General features: G+C 40.8%; 1 pseudogene; it reads left to right on the forward strand.

Moving 5' to 3' along the window:
• The window catches only part of LOC130453552 (zinc finger protein 420-like), a 53,800-nt pseudogene extending 38,539 nt beyond the window's left edge, over positions 1-15,261 (forward strand).
• Positions 15,262-16,115: the final 854 nt, after the last annotated feature.

The raw sequence follows: 16,115 nt of genomic DNA on the forward strand, positions 1-16,115 counted from the left end.
CCAAGCCTATGCACTGGGTGTTATAGATGATGAAAGACATAATGAATCTAATAAGTGCTAGATTTGGAGTTACAGCACCTGTGTTCAAATTCTAGTGCTGTGATATATCTATTGTCTAGGTGAAGGCAAGATCCTCCTTTTCAACTAACTGTAAAATGGGGAGTTAAATTAGATGATCTCTGAGGCCCCTTCTAATTCTAAATCTATACTATGTATTTATCTCTTATATTGTCTGTTCCAATCCAATCCAATCCAACAAACATTTAAGATTCTTAAGTGCAAGGCACTGAAACAGATGCAATGGAAGGAAAGATGAAAAAACTTTTAAAATAGATCTTGTCCACAAGCAGCTTACATCTTACTGTTTTATGGGTATATGTTTTTTGTCATGAGGAATTTCTGAAAAGCCCAAACATTTTCCATGATTTATGTCAGTGGTGATTCTTTTGCTGCCTCCCCCTTCCCAAACAATCCATTTCTCTCTCTCTCTCTCTCTCTCTCTCTCTCTCTCTCTCTCTCTCTCTCTCTCTCTCTCTCTCTCTCTCTCTCTCTCTCTCTCTCTCTCTCTCTCTCCCCCTCTCTCCCTCCCTCCCTCTCTCTCTCTCTCTCTCTCTCCCCCTCTCTCCCTCCCTCCCTCTCTCTCTCTCTCTCTCTCTCTCTCTCTCTCTCTCTCTCTCTCTCTCCTCTCTCTCTCCCTTCCTCCCTCCCTCCCTCCCTCCCTCCCTCCCTCTCTCTCTCTCTCTCTCTCTCTCTCTCTCTCTCTCTTTCTCTCTCTCTCTCTCTCTCTCTCTCTCTCCCCTCTCTCTGAAAAACTTCTAGTTGTCATAGTAAATAGTATTTTTGATGTACACGATGATGATTTAAAGTTGGTAAGACAAATTACAAACATTTTATCAGAGCCAGTTTCATAAAAACCCTATGAAATTCAGGTATCATTAACTCCATTTTATAGATGAAGAAACTGAGCTCTGAGAGGTCTGGTCCATAGTAAGGATCAGAAGTGAGATTAGAATTTAGGTTTTCTTGACTCCAAGTGAGTAGAGTACTTTACCCCCCTTGTTATCGTTATTCTGCTGTCTCTAAAGTTAGAAACTTCTAGCAGCTTGTCAGGGATGTTGCAAATGGGATTCATGTTCAGTGCTTGGACCAGAACTGGTTTGGATCTCCTAGTCAAGTACCTCTTTCTCTACTGGGGCCCTTGACTCCATCCTGTTTCATCTCTTCCAGCAGATTTCCCATAGTTATTCCTGCCCTTCTCTAATCTTTAATCTGTACTGGCACAGCCAGGTCTTAAGATCCCTAAAAAACCCTTATCTGATCCTCCCACCCCACCCCTACACTATCACCCTATATCTTTTATGGATTCCTGGGAGGGGAAAGCGGAGGTGGGAAAGACCTTCTATCCTCATTGCCTTTATTTCTTCTGTCAATCTTGCAGTCTGTCTTCTGACCTCATCACTCAACTAAATTTTTTTTACTGATATCTTTTATTTTTATGTAGACTAAATTTCACCTTGTATTCCTTCTTCTGCCAGAGAGCCATTTAATATAACAAAATTGGTATATGACATCACCATTGATCTTTTAATTTTCAAATTCAATGGACTTTTCTCAGTCCTCATCCTTCTTGACCTCCCCTGCTCTCCCCCCCCTCCTTCTTATCTCCATGCCTGTACAGTCTGTCCCCTCCTTCATTCTGCCTTTTAGAATTTTTAGCTTCCTTAAAAGCTCAGCTTAAGCTCCACTTTCTACATGAGCTCTTCCTGATTCCCTGAGTTACCAGTGTCTCCCTCAACAGTTACCTTCTATATTTCCCATATATATTTTGTTTATACATACATTTTTACACATTTTTCCTACACCTTCAGGGCAGATACTGTTTTCTTTTTTGTCTGTATCCCAAAGCTTAGTACAATTGTACACTTTTATTTCTTTTTTTATTGTCATATAAAGCACACTTCCATTGTCGTAAGAGCACATTCATATATAACCAAACCTCCAAAATAAAACCATAAATACACTGATGTGAAAGATGACTCCAACAGTTCTCTCTCTAAAGATGGGTAGCATTCCCCTTTATAAGTAGTAGACACTTAATAAATACTTGTTGATTGATTGGTTGCTTGATGACCTTTTAAGGTCCTGTCTAGCTCTGAGACTTCAAGATTGTGTGATTCTTATACATGGGTCCACTTTTTTTTTTCTGTTCTAGTAAGAGCAGGAAGAAACCAGAGATTGGAGCTGCATGGCAGTTAGTTTTTCCTAAGCCTTCCTAGAATATCAGATATCAGCCACTGAGAAGGGTGGTAGGCAAGGTGGTAGAGTTTAAAGATTCACTGCCTTGCGGGAACTGGCAAGAATGAAGGAGGTGCCAGCAAGTCCCTCTGTCCTTTGTCCTGGTCCAGTGTGTACCTGAAGTATTGTGGATAGACCTGGGTACCATATTTTAGGAGAAACCTTGCTAAATGAAATAAATCCAGAGAAGGGTAACCAGGATTGGGAAAAGAAAACCACAACATACAAGAATTGGTTGAAGGAACAGGAAAAGAGACAATTTAGAGGAGACTTAATAGTTGCCTTCAAGTTTTGGAAATGTTATGGGATGGAGGGATTAGACTTGCTTTGCCTGGCCCCAGAGGGTAGAACCAGTACTGCTGGGAGGAATTTATAGAAAGGTTTTTGGATTGGTGTAAGGAAAAGCTTCCTAAAAATTTTAGCTTCTCAAAAGTGGAATGATCACCTGGAAAAGTTGGGGAGTTTGTAGACTGAATTCATGCTTCATGGAAGTTTGGATTCTCTTTAAGAATTTATGATGTCGGGGGCAGCTGGGTAGCTCAGTGGATTAAGAGCCAGTCCTAGAGACGGTAGGTCCTAGGTTCAAATCTGGCCTCAGCCACTTCCTAGCTGTGTGACCTGGGCAAGTCACTTGACCCCCATTGCCTAGCCCTTACCACTCTTCTGCCTTGGAGCCAATACACAGTATTGACTCCAAGACGGAAGGTAAGGGTTTTAAAAAAAAATTAAAAAAAAAAAGAATTTATGATGTCCATGAGGACTGTGTGGACTTCAACTAAATTCCCATTAATGATCTGTTAACTCTAGTGGAGGGGAAATCAGTGTGGGAAATCCAAAAATTAGTTCTATTTAATTTGTCTTTGATTCCTCCTAGTGTATGGTGTTTCAGATATGGTCCTATACTCTTTAGGGGCTCAAGTCATGGTGACTAATGGTAGTTTAGTAAAAGGGAAAATGTTAAGGAAATGGCTGTACCCAAGATCCCCTTGTTTCCTATAAAAGAGGGGAATCCTAGTGAGTAAGGGAGTTTCAGGAAAGGGCTGATCTCATTTATGGCTCCTCTGCTTTCCCGTAGCTCTGCCTGCTCCCCAGGTAGCTGCCCCTTTCCCTAAGGGAGCAGAGGAGCCTTGGCAATGGCAGCTGTATTCCCAATACTGGTCAAGTCCCAGGTGAGCTGTCATTCCAGAGGTCCCACCATATGTCTTCTTTCTCCAGTCATAGCGATGTTCTGGGTTCCTCTCTCTTTAACTTCTTCCTTTCTCTATCTCCCCAGGATTATACGAGTAATAAATATAGGATCCATGGTCTCCACTCTGACTCACTGGGGTTCTCAGCCTGTTCTTGGCCCCATTTCTAGCTGGGGCTTGGAAGTTGTGGTCACTATGGTTCATACATCCCAGGTGAACCCTCCTTTCTATAATTTTCTCTGGAAATGATCTGCTTCTGAGAGAGGCCTTCCTTTCCCTCCCATTGAATCTTCTTTGCTCAGCAAACCCCATATAGTGCCTCAAGCTTAGATCTTTCATTATTGAATGAGAAATTACATATAAGTAGTTTCTTGGCTCCTTACTCCATGATTCTCTTTAGGAAGCATCTCTTTCCCCCATTTATTTCAGGGATCATAGATGTTTAACATGTGATGATTATACAGTCCCTTCCAATCCTGACTGTGACATCCCCTTGCAGTTTGTGGGTGTACCTCATGTCAACATGTCAAAAGGATCAATGGTAGGTTCCCAGTGCCCTGGTCTTGATTCAATTTAGATGGTGGTACAAGACTCCTGCAGATTCCTCTTGGCCTAAGCCTTTATTTGGGGAAATATTGGGGAAACCAGGGAATTTTCTTGCAATGATCATCTCAAAGTCAGGCCAGGAAAAGCAGTGTGGACCTCAAAGTAGCCCTCACTGTAAGGGGAAATTTAGAACCTGTAAGTCTGTACTCACATTAGGTGGTAATTTGTCCTCTAGTCCTATAAAAGACAAGCCCAGTTAAAGATGTTTCATCCCTCATAGGAATAATACCTACAGTTTGGAAGCTGCCACTAGGTGGACATTGATATACAAGAAAGAGATTACTTAATTTTATATTCATTCAACAAATATTTGTTAAGAGCCTTTATGGACAAGGCAATATTTATATACTATAGTAGTAGTCTCTCAGTAACCGAGGATGACTATTGTCTTTGTGTGTTTTTGTGCACAAAGACACTTGTGTGCATGAAGATTTAAATGGAAAAGTCAATGCACAGAGACAGTCCCACTCTCTCGGCTTTGGAAGCCTGGGTCCAGTGGCACGAAAAGTCGTTACATCTGGAGACTTCCTCAGCTGCATTGGATGGCCGTGTTGTCTTTTGTGCTCCAACATGCCCTAAGCACTCCACAGTGCTTTGCTGCATCACCCTCTCAGCCGTTGAACCTTCTTATTGGTTTCTTCTGTCTGTTCAGCCAAAGCAGTCTTCACATGCTGGGTGAGCAAAGCCCTAGTTCACCAGGGGTCGACGACGACCCAATGGCTACCCTCACAAGGTTTATATACTATAGAGGGTAAGGAAAACAGTAAACCTTTATATAGTGTTTTAGGAATTGGAAAGTGCTTTATACATATTATTGCATTTAATGCTCATGACAATCCTTGGGTGCTAGACTGTGGAACCAAAGCCCCCTCTTTCCCCAATCCCTACTGAAACCAATAGCCCTCCTGACCCTAGCACCAAGCCTGACCAAGCCTGGGCCATAACCTGCCCAGTAACACCTGGCAGAACTCCAGGATCTTGTTCCTTAGCCCGTACTACATGGCTAGGCACAAGCCTGGGAACTTACCCCCATCCCAGAGATGAGGTTCTACACCCCCTTTCAAGATCATCCAATAAACTTGACCCAAGTAGCCCAACTGAACCAATAGTGGCAACAGAAATTGCCTCATCCAGCCTATAAAACAGACAGCCACCTTATAAGAGGTTATACCCTTTTCTACTCAGGTGGAGCTCTGTAGCCAAACACTGGCTTTGGGCTCCCCTCACTCCCCCCCCCCCCCACACACACTCCATTGCCACTTCTACTGCCATTGGCCACCCATCCCCCTTTGCCTCTTCTTTTTCTCTAATAAAACTTCGCAGTATTACTTCACTCGTGCCTCATTTGTCTCAGGTGTAAAATAGAGGCTCTTTCACTATGGTATTTATGGTAAGAGAAAGGTTGGAACGGTGACACTAGGAAATAAGGTTCAAGGAGAAACTGAGATTCTGACTCCTCCCCCCACCCACTTCCTGTCTATTTCTGTTGATCTTAAGAGCTCTTTAGAGCTGGTAAGTTAACAAGCAACCTTTCAATAGATTAATTTCACAATATAATACTGTCAAAAGGGGATTTATTTAAAGGAAAGAAGTTAGGGAGTTGGGGTAGGGCAGAGGGAATTTAAGCTCTCCCTAATCTATTATAAAGTTCAAAAGGAAATAAGGTTGATTTGTCTTTGAGGGGAAATTATTAATAACTTGAAAAGGATTTTCAGAGCTATGCCCCAGTTTTTTCCAAGGTTAAGTTATAAGAAGTTATAAGTCAGGAATTCAGAGCTGTGGTCTGCTGGCTTCTCTCTAACAGTTTTTAAAATTAATTTATATATTTATATATTTTTATTAATATATATTCATTTTTTATCATTTTGCTAAACACCAGAATGATGGGGGGAGGAGTGAGAATCTCAGTTTCTCCTCGAACCTTATTTCCTAGTGTCACCATTCTAGCACTTCTCTTACCATAAATACCATAGTGAAAGAACCTCTATTACACAGGTCGGATCCCTTGTTGGTCAGACTCACATATGGTTCCCTGACCAGTAACAGGTGAAGTGTGACTCAACCACCCCCAATCTAAACTTCTCTCTCACACCTGGCTCAATCAGCAGAGCACAGATCTTTCTCTCCCCCTTTCTCTCCTTCCTTAGCTCCAGCTTCCAGTAACCATCATTCAACACTTGGTCACGACATCAATGGGTAAATCCCATCTCACCTCTTGCAGTGGCTGCCCCATAACCTTTCTGGGAAAGGTCCATGGCTTTGGCCCCAAGAATCTAAACATTCAGTCAGAGCCACTCTTGTCCCCAACTCTCCCCTCCTCAGAGACACTTGAGGAAGGAAAGTTCCCTTCCCTACCCCACACCCGGTTCTATGGCTGGATCACTGTCTCTCCCATGTCCTTGCCTCTACTCTTGTCTCACCTGTCTTCTTGGCTTCCTCTGATGCCCCAGCTCTACTCTGGCAGAAACCCCCTTCAGGAGAAAATCCCCCTTCTAGCCTCCTGCCCTTCCCTTGTCCACTATTCCCCCTCCTCTTGTTTTGAAAGAAACTTTTCTTAATCCTTAACTGTGCTAAACTTAGAAAACTGTTCAGATTCTGTGTGTATTGCTACATTCAGAAGCTAGCATAGGGGTCCCAAACTTTTTACACAGGGGACCAGTTCACTGTCCCTCAGACCGTTGGAGGGCCGGACTATAAAATTCTAACCCTAACCCAGCAGCAGTATACACAGTGTGTAATCCCCTCCCCCAGATTGCTGCTCACCATGCTGACATCTTCCATTGGGCAGCCACATAATCCTTTGTGCGGCGCCTCATTTTCGTTCAGTTACTCTCAGAACAAGGTGCCACACAAAGGATTATGTCACTGGAAGTAGTACTGTATGTGAGCAACACCACGTTTTGCAGCGCCACCACATACAGTGCTCCTCTCACTGACCACCAATGAAAGAGGTGCCCCTTCCAGAAGTGCTAGATACATGCTAGATACATGGCCTCAGGGGGCTGCATGTGCCCCCCCACCATAGTTTGGGGACCCTTGACTAGCAGTTTGAAAATCTTAGACTTCCAAGCAGTCTGTGACCACTAGAATGGGAAAGAAACAATTTAGAACTGAGATTTGTCATAGTCAGGCTCCTTTCAGTAACTCCTTGCAAAGTTAACCCTTTTCCTGACTCCCTAGCTCCTGCAAAACAAACTTGGAAAGATAGATTTCAACCAAATTAGTGAATATGAGTTTATCACATTGTCTAATACATAATTATAAACCTCAAATATTACTTAGTATGACAGAGACACACTCCATTGCTCAAGCATTTTCAGTGACTTTTCTAGGATAAAATTGTTTCTAGGATAAAATGCAAACTTCTTAGTTTTGCAATTAAAGCGTTTTAAAATCTTGCTCTGGCCAGGCACACTTCCAGCCAGTCATCTTCTTGCTATTCTCCAAACCTGACTCTTTTATCTCTCACCTCCTTTTCTTGTCCTGCCTCTTAGGAATATACTTCTTTTTCACCTTTATCTCCTAGAATCCTTAGATTTTTCCAAAGCCTAACTTAGGTGTCATCCATGATGGGAAGCCTTTCATATTTCCCTGGCTTGTTCTTGCATTCTTTTCCCCAACTGATATTAGGGCTGATGGTGTTTTGCCCCTGCTCAAGAAGCTTTGGTGGTTCCCCATTACTTCTGGAAAAACATATAAACTTTTCTATTTGTCAGTAAAACCCTTCACAATCTTTTCCAAGCTGATTGCCATTCTAGTCAAATCAGTCTATTTACTCTTCTTGTGGGTGACATTCTACCTCCTGCTTGTGCCTTTTATAGTTGTCCTCTCAAGATGTGTACTGTTCTCCTTCCTCATTTCTGCCTCTTCTAATCCCCAGTTCCCTTCAAAATTCAGCTCAAGGACTGGCTCTTCCAGGAGACCTAATTCCTCCATATGTTAACACCTATGTTTGTCTTTCTCTCTCTGCAAAATCATTTGTACATATCCTGTATCTACTTATCTGTGAATGGGTTAATATTAATAATGTAAACTTCCTGAGGGCAGGAACTCTATCTGTTTTGTATTTGTAGCCAGGCACTGTGGCTAACCCATGAAAAGTACTTAATAAATGCTTCTGGGTGATTGATTGCGTTTTCCTTAGCTCTGGAACAGTTTTTTTGTTTTTTGGGGGGGGCAGGCGGAGAATGAGGCAAACAGGGTTAAAGTGACTTGCCCAGAGGCACACAGCTAGTAAGGGATGAGGCCGGATTTAAATTCAGATCTTTCTGAACTTCAAGCCTAGTACTCTATTCACCTAGCTGCCCCATTGTAACAGTTTTAAAGGGAGAGAGGGAAACCTTGGAAATTCTGGTCATAAGGGAAAGTTTCAGGGTTTGAGAACCTCAAGGTAGAATAGTAAAATGGGATACTGGTTCTGAGAAGTGCTCACCTTTGGAATTGGCCAAGGTAGAGTGAAGGTCATGGTTGATGAACTGATGAACCTTTCCTTGACTGGAGGAACTAGAAGACCAGGAGGTTCAAGTGAATTTGTATTTTGAAGCATGTACATATGAGGGCAGTGGCTGAGCCAGATACCATTGGAAAGGAGGAAGAGACAGCTAGTAGAGTGGTAGATTGAGTATAGCAAAGTGGCTTTAGCCATGAGATTTAAACAGTGGACATTAGAAGAGAAGAAGATGTTGTCACCTGGCTACAGATGTGCAGGTTCCAGGTATCCTGACCAGGAGAAATCGGGCAGCCTCTAGACATCTAAGCTACCCTTGCTAACCTGTCAAACAGTGGCATGCACAGAGTTCTCTTCCTTTTCCCTTCAGTGAATACACCCCCAGAGTATGCCGGACTCTCCACTATAGAGGGCTGATGAAGCAGGAATGTGTTGTTTCAGGAAACAGTGATGTTTGATGACGTGGCTGTGTATTTCACAAGGAAGGAGTGGATGTGCCTGGACTCCCCTCAGAGGGCTCTCTATAGGGACATCATGCTGGAGAATTATGAGAACCTGGTCTGCCTGGGTAAGGTTACTCTCTGGAATCTACCCTGTCTCCCTAGGGTTTTTTAGCTTTCCCCTTTGTCAGGGATTGCTAGGCTTTTGAGGAGCTCTGCTAAGTCATGATTCAGGTCCCTGCACACCCTTATCATTTCCCATAATGTTTTTACTTCCTGTGCTCAAGGAAAGAGTCTATTCTTTGCAAAGGGGCAAGTGGGCAACTTCCTTGTGATAGGCCTGAGGGCCCCATTTTCTTATCCTCTAAGCTTTCAGGAGAAGATTGTATTCTTTGGGGAGCTCATAAAAACTACCATTGGGGAAAGGGATACATTTATATAGTGCCATCTATGAGTTGGGCACTATGCTAAAGCACTTTGATCCTCACAACAACCCTATGAGATAGGTATGTTATTTTCCTCACTTTATACTTGAAAAAAACTGAGGCAAAAAGGATTTCAGTGACTTGCCCAGGATTATCCAGCTCATAAGGGTCTCAAGGTCAAATTTTAACTCAGTTCTTCCTGACTTTGGTCCCTACCTGCCATAAGAAGTGTTTGCTTTTCTCAAAGCATAAATTCTAAGGTTTGGCAGATAATGGGTGTTTTGGTGAAAGGTTCCTATACTGTGAGCACATGGGAACCATTAGTTCTTATCTTCCATTTGTACTTCAATTGCTGGTCCTGCCCTTCCTGGGTATATTGTCACTTCAGAAAACTTAGCTTTGGTGTCTTCTCAACATGGTTTCTTTTGACATTTTCTTGTAGACCAGGGAATTAGGATTGAGCTTTGAGAATACTGAGTTCTCACAGCATGAAGCAACCCATCCCTTTCCTTTATCACAAGCAGGATTTCCAGACTCCAAACCAAACGTGATTTTTCAGCTGGAGCGAGGAAAAGAGCCCTGGGACATGGAGCTGCTGCAGGGTCCTGAAGAAAGAGAGTATACTCTGAAAGGCTTGAAAACAGGTGAGAGAGAGACAGAGACAGAGAGAGAGACATACTTGCTTTGGAAAAAATCAAGGGAGAAAAGAAAATCAAATCCTGTGACATGGATAGATATCTATGAGAGAAATATAGGTATTCAGAGGACTTAGAAGGGATTTCACAGATCAGGAATGCATTATATTACAGTATGTTTTAATTCACACAAAGGGACACGAGGCTGAAAATGAAATTGGTAACAATTGGATAATGAAAGATCCAGGTAACAAGGGAAGGATATAATCAGTGTGGTCACTGGGTCTCTGGGTGGGCTGGTTTTTGGATCATGGACTGATGAATAAAGGGGCCTCAGTGATGGTTTTGATGGTTCTTCAGAAAACTTTATTTTGGACTTGGCACACCTAACTCCACTGAGGTCTCCATCACTCCTATTTGTCACAGGATGCCTGGGCTACAGTGCTTTTATTCTAGGGCATTTCACTGATGCAGTTAAATATTTTATGGGGATAATCCTCTTGGTTTTCTGCTCTCCTGTTACAAATAGGGAGCTGACATGTATTGGCTAATCAAATAGCTGAATCAAATAGAGAATATTAGCATAGAGGCTGAAGAATTTCCAGAAAAGGGTAGGCTGTTTGGTCTGCTGCAAGTAAGTTTTTTGGATCTCAAAGGGGCAAGCCTGTAGGCTCCAGGAAATTTGGACCAATACATTAGAGCACTTAGAAGCAATTGGGTGGCTTATTGGATAGAGTGTTAGATCTGGAGTCAGGAAGGCCTGATTTCAGGAATACCTGATCAGACACTTACTGTGTGATTCTGGGCAAATCATTAACCTCTGTTTGCTTTTAATCCACTGGAGAAGAAAATGGAAAACTAAGAAAACTTCATAGGCTATATATGGTTCACAGGATCACAAAGAGTTGGACATGACTGAACAACAATAACATTAGGGTACCCTGAAAGGACATTGAACTAGAAAGGATTTTAGCCATTGAATCATAGAATGTTGGAAGTGGTAGGAAGTTAGTGATCATTTATGCCAAACCCTTTATTTTGTGCTTGAATTCTTTGCTATGCCCAGAGCTCTATGATAGTCATTCTGGGGTACACAGAACTTAGGGTAGACACAAATCATGCCCTCCTAAAGTTCACAGTCTAGTAGTAATGTTGAAATGCAGGGAGGGATGCATAACAAAGGACTAGGTGAAGTCCTAGTAAGAAGGCAACCATCATAGACGAGAGGAATCAGGAAAGACTTAATGAAAGGAGTATTTGGATATGATAGGATGAGTATTCAGCAGGTAAAGCAAGGTTGGAAAGACAATTTTGGCTTAGGGAACATTGTGAACAAAGGGACAGAGGTGGAAAAGTTTAGGACATGTCTGTGGAATAGAGAATAATCCAGTTTATTAGGCGAATAGAGTGCATGATGAGAAATATACTGAATTTCTGTTGAAAAGGTAGGTATTGGATTGTGGAGGACCTATAAAGTCAAGCAAAGGAATATGAAAACAGTAAGTGCCTATTATGTGCACACTAAAGAGACAGAATGATATAATTGAGAGAAAGCTAACTTTGGAATCAGAAAGCTCTAGATTCAAGTCCCAATATAGATTAGCTGTGTGATCCTTGCAGATAAATCAACTAATCAAATAAACATTTATTAAGTCTCTACAGTGTGCCAGGTACTGTACTCCTTGGTGCCCCAGATAGTTCTCTAGGACAGCAATGTCAAATACATGTGGCCACGTGTCCCACAAAACTCCTGAAGAGGACAGGACCAAACCAGATTAAAATGTAATTTGGAAATGTTTAAGAAAATAAATAAAAATACTACAAAACACAGATAATATTAATGTGTGGTTTTCTGAGTCAGTATGATGCTCATAGGGATCCTTAGGTTTGATTTGGTGACCCCTGTTTTTATTTGAATTTGACAGCACTGCTCTAAGACAATAAATTACAGAATAATTACTGATCTGTGATGGTGTACATCACTTTCCTAGGCATTCCTTATGTGGATGAAATCACAGATGTGAACCAAAAAAGGAATGTGTCTACCTTTATAGTAGATCCTGGGTATTGCCCCTGTCCTGGAGTTCAAGTTTAAATGACTACTCAGTAATCTGGTCTCTGAAACTTCCTACCTGTGTGATCCTGGGCAAGTCACTTAACTCTAACTGCCTAGTCCTTACTGTTCTTTTGCCTTGGAATTGATATTTATTGCTTCTAGATCAGAAGGTAAGGGTTTTTTAAAAATCACTTTAAAAAAAAGAAAGAAAAGGAAGAGACTTGAGACAGGAAATCCAATTAGAATAGACTTCCCTGGATTTGAATTGAAGGATGAATTCACTGGTATGTTTTATGCATAGCAATAACAGGATTCATTCAAAGACAAAAAATTATATTACTCAGGGTTATGCTATAGTGAGAATAAAGGGCCAAGGATAGAACTTCCAAGAATTCCTACTCTCAGAGAAAGGGGCTTTTTACAGTGCTTCTAAAAGATCTCTTGGACTGATAAAAGGGATAGGAGGAGGTAAATCATTTGAGGCAGTTTCCAGGAAGCTTAGGTCAGAAATGGGGCTGAGAAATAAGCCCTAGAGTACTAGGTATCAGTAGCAACTGAATGATTAAAGAAAGATATGAAAGGGGAAGGGCTACTTTTAATTGTAATGGAAATATATTGTTCATTATGTTATGTCACAATTCAGATCAGAGAGGTTCAATAGAAAAGACTTCAGATAAGAAAAAAATTGAAACAAATGTTGGTCAGTGTACAGTGTGGGATTCTTTAGGAAGATATGGATTTGCTTGTAAGCTGAGGAGAAGCAATCTAAAGGAGTGAATTGTTTTAGACAGGATAAAGAAGAGATCTTTAGCATGGGTGGAAGGGAATAGCTGAGCACTGTCAGAGACATGAGGAAAGTTACTAGGACTAGGGAAAGGGCTGCTTTGTCATTGGTTTCCCTTCAAAAGATTTTTTTAGACTTAGAACTTGGCACAGCATCTTTCAGGAGTATACAGGTGATGAGCACCATGGAACCAATCAGAAGAAGCTTTATATTTTGTGTTTAACTCTTGCTACTTACAGTGGGAGTACAGTGCCTTGTCCATCATTCATACCTATCTGCTCAGGATATCACTTTCTTCATCTCCTCAACATTTGCTTACTGCTTATCTTCCAAATTTCCAATGTCTAGTTCCATTTTGCATCTTTTGCTTCTTATTCAGCTTCTGAACTTCTTGCTCATCTGTTCCTAGGTTAAACTTTTAACCTTTCTCAACCGGCCCTCCTTATCTATTTACTTTGCTCCTACTACAAATTAAAGCGTTTAGTAATTAATTACAATATGCCAGGCACCGTGTTGTGTAGACCATTTTCCCTAAGACTTTTTTCTTCCCTTTCACACAGTCCTTAACTTACCATTTCCTTTTTCTCTATAGCTTTTGAAGCCAATTTTTAGGATGTTAAAGTCATCTACTTCTCTTAGATCTTAATTTTGACAATTATATTCTTCTAGTATATCCTTTCTCCCAGTACAGAAAACATTTCTGTTTATTGTTTCAGATTCTGAGATAGGGACTGAGAACAAGACATCTTATAAAAGAGAGGATATATCAGAAGATGTAGAATCACCTGGAGGTACTTCAGGAATACCTTTAAAAGATGCTCCTTGGGAACCTGTTCTTGGAGAAGTTTGTGCATTTGAGGGAAAGTTAGAAAGTTATCAGGGAAATTCTACTGAGTTGATACTGGAGAGATCTTTTGCACAGGAGAAAAGTTTCAGTAAAGTGTGTATAAACCACAACAAAACCTCCACAGGAGAAAAAAATCAGGAATGTAAATTTGGGAGAAACTTTGATCTGAACTCAGGATTTGTTTTACACCAAACTGATACTATGGGAGAGCAAGCCCATGGATGTGATACCTGTGGCAAAACTTTCAAGTACAATTCCGATCTTATTCGACATCAGAGGATTCACACTGGAGAGAAACCTTATGGCTGTGATGAATGTGGAAAAGTCTTTAATCTCAATTCAGAACTTATTCGACATCAGAGAATTCACACTGGAGAGAAACCTTATAAATGTAAGGACTGTTGGAAAGGATTCAGTCAGAGCTCCAATCTTATTCGACATCAAAGAATTCATACTGGAGAGAAACCCTATGAATGTCATGAATGTGGGAAAGGATTTGTCTGTAGCTCAGGACTTATGCAGCATCAGAGCATTCACACTGGAGAGAAACCCTATGGATGTGATGAATGTGGGAAAGCCTTTAGTCTGAACTCACGACTTATTAGGCATCAGAGGACTCATACTGGAGATAAACCATATAAATGTAATGAATGTGGTAATGCTTTCAATCTAAACTCAGAACTTATTCGACATCAGAGAACTCACACAGGAGAAAAACCATATAAATGTAATGAATGTTATAAGACTTTCAGTCAGAGAGCGAATCTTATTCAACATCAAAGAATCCATACTGGAGAGAAACCCTATGAATGTAATGAATGTGGGAAAAGTTTTAGCTGCAGCTCACATCTTATTCAGCATCAGAGAATCCATACTGGAGAGAAACCATATGAGTGTGACAAATGTGGTAAAGCTTTTAGCCAAAGCTCACACCTTATTTTACACCAGAGAGCTCATAATGGAGAGAAACCTTATAAATGCCATGAATGTGGGAAAGACTTCAGTTGGAGCTCACAACTTATTCAGCATCAGAGAGCTCACACTGGAGAAAAACCCTTTGGGTGTGATGAATGTGGTAAAGCCTTCAGCGTGAATTCACAACTTATTCGTCATCAGAGAACTCATACTGGAGAGAAACCCTATAAATGTAATGTTTGTGAGAGAGCTTTCACTCAGAGTTCCCATCTTATTCAGCATCAAAGTATTCACATGGAAGAGAAACCTTATGAGTGTGTTGAATGTGGAAAAGGTTTTAGTCAGAGCTCACAACTAACTGTACATCAGAGAATCCACACTGGAGAAAAACTCTATGAATGTAATGAATGTGGGAAAGCCTTTAGTAGGAGTTCATCCCTTATTCAACATGAGAAAATTCATTCTGGAGAAAAACCTTATAGTTGTCAGGAGTGTGGGAAAGCCTTTAGTCAGAGCTCACAACTTACTAAGCATCAGAAAATTCATACTTGAGAGAAAATGATATATTATGAATGTAGAAATGCTTTTAACTGGAGCTTACACACACACAGTGAATACCTATAAGAAAGTCAATTATATGGATACAACATATATGGAAGAGCCTTTGGTATCACTTCACTCTTATTCAATATATTTTTTCACTAGTTGTCATTCAGTGAATATTCATTTCAGAAGGGAATGAATTTAGGAGATGTTAAGGATGTAGAATTAATAGGACTTGGCAATTAATAGGAAAAAGTTGTCACTGGTTTTTAGACCTGGGTGTTTGGAAGAATGAGGATATCCTCAAAAGAAATAGGGATGCTTAATAGGTGAGGTGGGTTTGAGGTGAAAGATAATTGAGACCTGTTTGGGAAATGTTGAGTTTGAGATGCCTAAGGAACCTATAATTGGAAATGTCCAATAGGCAGTTAGTTACTGACTCAAGACTAGGGCTTAGTAAAGACATTATGGCTAGATGTAGAGAGCTGAGAGTCATTTGTATAGAGATAATAATTGAATCTATGATAGTTGATGAAACTTTCAATTCAACAGACATTTATTGATATCTGGAATGAACAAGGTATTGACTAAGTAACCAAGGAGATAAACATTCAGCTGTTGGGGTGAAGACATACAACATGCACATAGTGTGTTAAGAGCTACTAGGCACTTAAAATGGATAGGAATTGAGGAAGATTTCATTAAGGCACCCTAATCAAACCTTTAAGAAAGATAAGGATTCAAAGAAGTAAGAGAGGATAAGAAGGGAGTTCATTCTAATTATAGTCTATGGCTTCCTTCTCTACCAGAAAGAAATATATTATATATAATCTAATATATTCCCAGGGAATAGAAGTTACCAGTACCTCTGACTCATGATTATCCACCCCAGGACCAAATAAAATCTATTTCTCCAGGATGAAAGGGGAAAAAAA

This window comes from Monodelphis domestica, chromosome 3 (assembly GCF_027887165.1).
Source record: "Monodelphis domestica isolate mMonDom1 chromosome 3, mMonDom1.pri, whole genome shotgun sequence".
Classification (NCBI taxonomy): domain Eukaryota; kingdom Metazoa; phylum Chordata; class Mammalia; order Didelphimorphia; family Didelphidae; genus Monodelphis; species Monodelphis domestica.